This window comes from Chiloscyllium punctatum, chromosome 30, assembly GCF_047496795.1.
Source record: "Chiloscyllium punctatum isolate Juve2018m chromosome 30, sChiPun1.3, whole genome shotgun sequence".
Taxonomy (NCBI): domain Eukaryota; kingdom Metazoa; phylum Chordata; class Chondrichthyes; order Orectolobiformes; family Hemiscylliidae; genus Chiloscyllium; species Chiloscyllium punctatum.
Window position 1 is genome coordinate 62,887,738 of NC_092768.1, and position 6,395 is coordinate 62,894,132.

Below are 6,395 nucleotides of genomic sequence, written 5' to 3' on the forward strand. Positions count from 1 at the left end.
CCGATTGCCTAAATCAATCACTGTATGTACATGTGAAGCCCACAGGAAACAATATGATTCAATTTCTCAAGGCAATGAAAATGTAGACTGAGCGGCAAGGACGGCAGCCAATCAGCCGCCAAGTGATGAGTTTGACATGTGTATGTCAAATATTTGTAATCCAAAGCAGGCTTATGGGAGTTACAGTCTCTGGCTACATCGAAGGAGAAGCGTGAATGGACAAGGGCAGGGTGCAGAATGAGGGAATGGGTGTGGTGTGGCCCCAGTGGGAAACCCTGTCTACCTCGATCTTTATTCCCTTTCTATGCCAAAATAACACACGGTAAGGACCATGTGTCAAAAGTGGGGATGTACGGCAATATTTCAGCACGCTGGTACAGAAAGGGATTTACTCATTACTCATAAAAAATAATGTGAATAATGTGTTATCTGTGCCACTAATAATGTGGGGAGGGGAATACAAATGAATCAGGCAGAACATCCCCAATCCCAAAGACCCTTGAAACATTTAAGATGGATTTTATTGAACTAACACCCAGCGAAGGTATAAGGCATTGTCTGGTAATAGTTGATGTTTTCCCAAGGGGTGGAAGTGCTCCCACGTCTAAACAGGATGCCAGTGCAGTAACCAAGGCTTTGCTAACTGAAAAAAATTCTGAGATGGGGCATCCTGAAAGGCTAAGCAGCGACAATAGAAAGCCATTTATAAATATTGCCCTACAGCAGATCAGTGATTACTTGGGAATAAAGGTGAGGCAACATTGTGTCTACCACCCAGCGAGCGGTGGGGAAGTGGAAAGAAAGAACACTATCCTTAAAAATAAATTGGCAAAATGTTGTGAGGAACTAGAGGTGACATGGACAAAGGCATTTCCAATTGTGCTAATGTATATGAAGGAGAGGAAGAGTAAATATTAGGGCGTTTGAGATTTTGTTTGGAAGGTGGCCCAATACAGGAACTGGCCAAGACCGATTGTAAAACAGATAACAGACCACTGTGAGGACGAGATATTATGTGACAGTATACTCTCCACACTTCTGTCTCAAATACAGAATCAAAAGAAGGGCAGCACTACCCCAATCAGCAGAAGGGAAGATGCACAATCTAGAACCTGAAGACTGGATAGTGGTGAAAGACTTCAGGAGCAAAGTCAAGAAGGCGACTACCTGGCTGGGACCGTTCCAAGGGCTGCCTCCAACACAGACAGCTGTTAAGATCGCCGAAAGAGCCACGTTGATACACGCCAGCCGTTGCAAACGTGTAGCTGAACTTGAGGAGACATCGGACAACACCGGATCCAAATAAGTGTAAGTAATGATTAGAAGACTCATAGAAATATGGGGCTGCATGGCAGGACGAATCGTGAAGGCAGGGGTGTCTGGGATACAACAGCAGACGGTAATCTTAACCAAGGATGTTAAGTTGACCTTTATATGCCACCCATGCCCGTTTGGTAACCAGGACGACTATGAATAAGGCAATAAATATTTACGCAGAGATCCTTGTGTACCCAGTTACTGGCACTGAGTAGTATCCATCACGGCTACAGGTACACCTGACACGGGATATCGGCTTCCTGTTATCAAAGAAGGAGGTGCCATGGCAAGGGTAATAATAAACAAGATTCAGAAGAGTGATGAGGAAGCCTGGTGGTGTGGAATAGATAGACCCTTCTCCGATATCTATAGACAGGTGAATATAGTGGTACAGCCTCGCACCCTACCACCGAGATGCAGTGCAGAAGGTCCTCCAAGAAATAGTAGCTCCTGGACTCGAAAAGATGAATGTCCAATGACCGCACTGCAGATGGGCGGAAAGGCCTTTTCCAAACTGACAGAAATGGATGAAAGAAATAAACTGAATGTGCAGCTAAAATGATCACAAATGAAAAAAGTAAAAGTGGGTTCATTGAGAAAACTTACAGCGCCATATTTCACATTCCATGGAAGTTTACTCCTAAGGACTCAGTGGTCTCACTGCTGTGGCAATGGGGGATTTCCTCTGACCGTTTATGTTGTTGACAACCTTCCCAAAGCAGGGAATTTGTATGGAACTGGCCATTAATCCAGTATTGTCACAAACAGGATTCAGACTCGCATAAAACAAAGAAGTGTGAATCCTGGAAATCTGAATCAACAACAGGAATTGACAGAGAAACTCTGCAGGCCTGACAGCATCTGTGGACACAAAGAGATTTAATGTTTCATATCATAGATTCAGGCTACTTATGCTTTTTATTGTTTTATTGCCTGGGTAATTGTCAATTTCACTTCGCTAAACAGCATACTTACCAGAATCTCTCATTAGCTGACAGACATCATCTGTTAAAATGTAAAATTCCTTTATCGGCTGTAATGCTGTTGCTGTTGCCCTGAGTTGGTGAAAGGCTGGTCTTCATTACCTTTTTCTTCTCCTTTATGTCGATGAGCAGCCATGGTGAATGGAGAATTTCTGTTTGTGTCCCTTTGTCTCTCTGTACCATCTCACTCTCTTCTACATTCTCCCACTCTCTGTCAATATCCTTAATTTTTCATTTATACTCTTGGAAAAGTGTTAAAATCGGAGGCTGTTCCGTGGCTTTCTCCGCACCCCCCCCCCCACCCCACCCCGGCCAGAGTGTGTCGAACTGGGCTCACAGTCTCCAAGTAATGTCTGTGTTACTTAGGTCTGAGATCAGGTGACATTTGGTCACTTATAACGTTATGAGCTTTTACAATTCTAAATAGTATTCATAATAGACCAGAGAAAAAGCAGTTTCACTCCAATTATAGGATTTCTATGATGCCATTGCCGCTTGCCGAAAATCAATGAATGGTGACAGCAGACAGTGAGAGCCAGTATCTCATTGAATGCGTTATTACTAAAACATTGTCCTCCAAGTCTGCAGTGTCTCCTGCGTCTCTTCATTATTCCCAAAAAACTTGAAAAGATGGAAAGAGAATAATAGTAGAAGAGATAGACAAATCCTTGTCGAACAGAGTAAAAAGAACTCTGCGTTGAATTAGCAGGATAGAACATGGACTAATGGGTCCACATCAGGAGGTAGGGCTTAGGAGCACGAAATAATAACGGTCTGAGCTAAAACACAAGAAGCATGCTGAGCCGTCACTTTCAGGATGTTGGATAAACAATACGGCTTTTACAAGAAGTTTAAACAATGAACTTACAATGTACAGAACATTCGACAGCATTTGACACCATTAACGTCTGGTTATTACTATATGCTTTAACTGACGAAACCACAGACACGGTTCTTCAAATCAATAAGGGCATTTAATGAAGTATTTGATCACAGTTAATCGGACCACCTTTCTGTAATAAAGCTGCTCGATGAGAATTTATATCAATGTTCGTTTGTGCAGGAAAGAAGTTCACAGCTGGTGACTGTCCACTGAAAATGTACAGGAAGAGGCAATCTCTTCTTGCTTTGATTTCAAACTGATGCCTTCACCTCTTTAACCTGACCGGATAAACAGTATGTGTTCATCCTCTCGGGGCCGATTTACCGCCTGAATATGCACAGAGGGAAACTCATACCAAGAGACCAGGGTAATTGTGGTGAATTTACCAGGAGTGGTGTGTGAGTTGTTGTTAACAGTGGGCAGTAAGGGCTAAACCATTAGCACTGACATTGATCCTTGTACAAACAGCTCCTCATTCACTTTCTGCCTCCTTCATCTCAGTCATCATTGATTTTCAGTTTATCCTACTTTCCCTTCGAAACTTTACTTTTGTTCCCGACCACTTTCGGATGTCTACTTGGAAACTGTAGTTTTTTCAAACGAAATTCTGGAGAATGCACGTCACTCTTTGGGATAGGCTTCACTGCCCAACCATAATTACTCAAGAGATTGAGATGGTAAGTTACTTTACTTCATCATCGAAGTGCTCAACACAGTGATATAGTCATGATGTCGATAGGGAGGCAGTTCCAAGAATTAGACATAGCGACATTGAATGAACAGCGAGATAGTTTCAGCTCAGAAGGGCGAGATCCTTAGAGGGGATTTGTAGTGACAATTTATTCGGTGTATGTGCTGCCATGGCTGCCAGAAGATGTGGTGGAGGCTCGTACAATTTGAACATTTAAGAGGCATTTGAAATTGTATATGAGTAGGAAGGTTTTGGAGGGATATGGGCCGTGTGCTGGCAAGAGGGACCAAATTGGGTTGCGTTTTCCGGTCAGCATGGACAGGTTTGAACGAAGGGTCTGTTTCCCTGCAGTACATCTCTATGAATCTATGATTCCAGTTGGATGCAATCAATCACTGGTTTCCTTCTGGCAGAACCGGGTCTGTGCTCTCTGTTGAAGCAGAAAATGGTTTTCATTCAGATTAGCCACAAGAAGAGAAATAAATCTTCATTTCCTGATTTGGAATTTTATCCAGGCCTGGGCGATTCAAACCCAGAGTCTGAAGCAGGGACTCCACTGAAGTTGACAATAACCCTTTCGAACTAACCTGTACAAACTCTTGTGCCTATCGTTCTTTGTCCCCAAATTTTGAAGCATCGGTCATTGCCGTGGGTGGTGAAGCAGCTAACTACTGCCTCGCAGAAAAACCGTGGGGTCAGAGACCCGATCGATCTGTCATGCAGCGAGGATTGCATTGCTCAGAACAGACGTGTTTGCTGTGTGGGACTGAAATTGAGCTCGATCTCACACAGATACGGTGTAACAGCTACCAGCAAATGTGAAGACGGTTCAGACAGTTTCATTCGCACTCTGGGAAAAATACTGGATCCTAAGTTCAGGGGATATAAGTGTCACAGATAGAGGGCTGAAAATTGGCTTGGGAACCATATAAGTCATGACCGAATGGCGGGCAGACCAGATGGGCTGAAAGCTCTAACTGTCCTCCGATGCCTTCTGGTCTCTGACCGTCCAGTATCTAAGGAAATAGAAACAGAGTTAATCGTGCATTTCGAAGTCCTCCTCCCATAACTCGGTGAGGTGAGAGATGGAACAGTTCTGCTATTAAATTTTGAGACTGGGAGAATGTTTGGAGATGGAGTAATAAAAGAGGAACTCAGTATAAAGTTGAGAGTCAGGAGATATTCAATAAAATAGGTAGACGGAAATGGACATGGAGTAATAAGTGTCAATGGTCTTGAAGACTTAACTCGGTTTTCCATTCCAAGATTCTACCAGACCTGCTGAGATTTTCCTGCAATTTCTTTTGTTGGTACTGAAACAGAAGGGAAAAGTCTGATCCTGTACCAATCAGCTATGTCTGCTCTGTGGACGTTTGAATTCCCTATTCGATCAAATCACTTCCGACCCACACGGAAACCTCACTATCCTGCATCACCCCCACAATAAGCTGTTCATTACGTAAACACATACGGGTACACAACTGCATCATTTACCGAGTGAATTCGGAGAATTTCAGGGAGAGTTCCATTCGGTTTCCATCAGAGCATTCTCATTCAGTTAATTCTATTGTAGCACCATTTGACATGCAGCTGTCACTGTCATGTGGCCATTCCCATTCCACGTCTCAGGACATTTTGTTTGGGGCACGTTTGGAATGGAACCTCACGTTTTGGAAGGGACATCATTTATAGCATATTCGGCTGAACTGATAACCTTGTCTCTTGCACCTGCAGTACAGTGGAGACAGTATTCACTCAGAAACCAAGAGATGATCAAAAACAGAGGAAAAGAATGTGTCAACAAAACCTGCCTCTTCGAGCGAATTCGCTTTTGTAACATTACTAGAGAGTAGCAAACCTATTAACAAACAACAGCGCCCTGCGTGGGTCTCGACCCCACACCATTGAGATTAAAGGTCTCAAGCTCTACCGACTGAGCGTACCAGGGCAGGATTGGTGTTCGTTAATTTATCATTTCATATTGACTTTAATTCAGCTGACACGGCAATTTTCAAAAATCTCGTTCGTTCCTCCCCATTGCAAATAACATTATCCAAGTCGTTCAATTCTCAGATTTATTCCTTCAGACCATTACAATCCATTTAGGCCTTGCCCCGGGATTTACTATTCTCTGTTAATATTTTCATATTTTGACCCTGATCCTTAGGTCGCCAAAGTGATTCCTAGACACTCTGGCAGACTGCAAATCAATCGGGAAAATACCTCAGGAAACCAAATCATTTCTGATTAGAGTGTAGGGAATCCCACCTGCTGAAGAGACTGAGTCCTCACAATCAACACTTTCTTTGTTCTACCTGCCTACAAAGTTTACCACTTCTAATATTCGAGAAAGGAATTCTGATTATAAAATGTTTTAAAAACAGGAACAATCTTCTGAAGCCATTTCCAGTTTGAATTAGAATGTTTTACCCTTTCACACGGTAACAGCCGTTCCTGAGGAAGGAGTTTCCATGAGCTGTGTCCAGGGCTGGGCAGGAAGCCACTGATTGAAACTGCAGTG

The 6,395-nt window shown here is 43.1% G+C and overlaps 1 non-coding gene across 1 annotated transcript; it reads right to left on the minus strand.

The window, feature by feature from the left end:
- Nucleotides 1-5,749: 5,749 nt before the first annotated feature.
- On the minus strand, nt 5,750-5,823 carry trnak-uuu (transfer RNA lysine (anticodon UUU)). The gene has a single exon. It is a non-coding gene; the product is annotated as a tRNA-Lys (tRNA).
- Between the last annotated feature and the right edge of the window lie 572 nt (nt 5,824-6,395).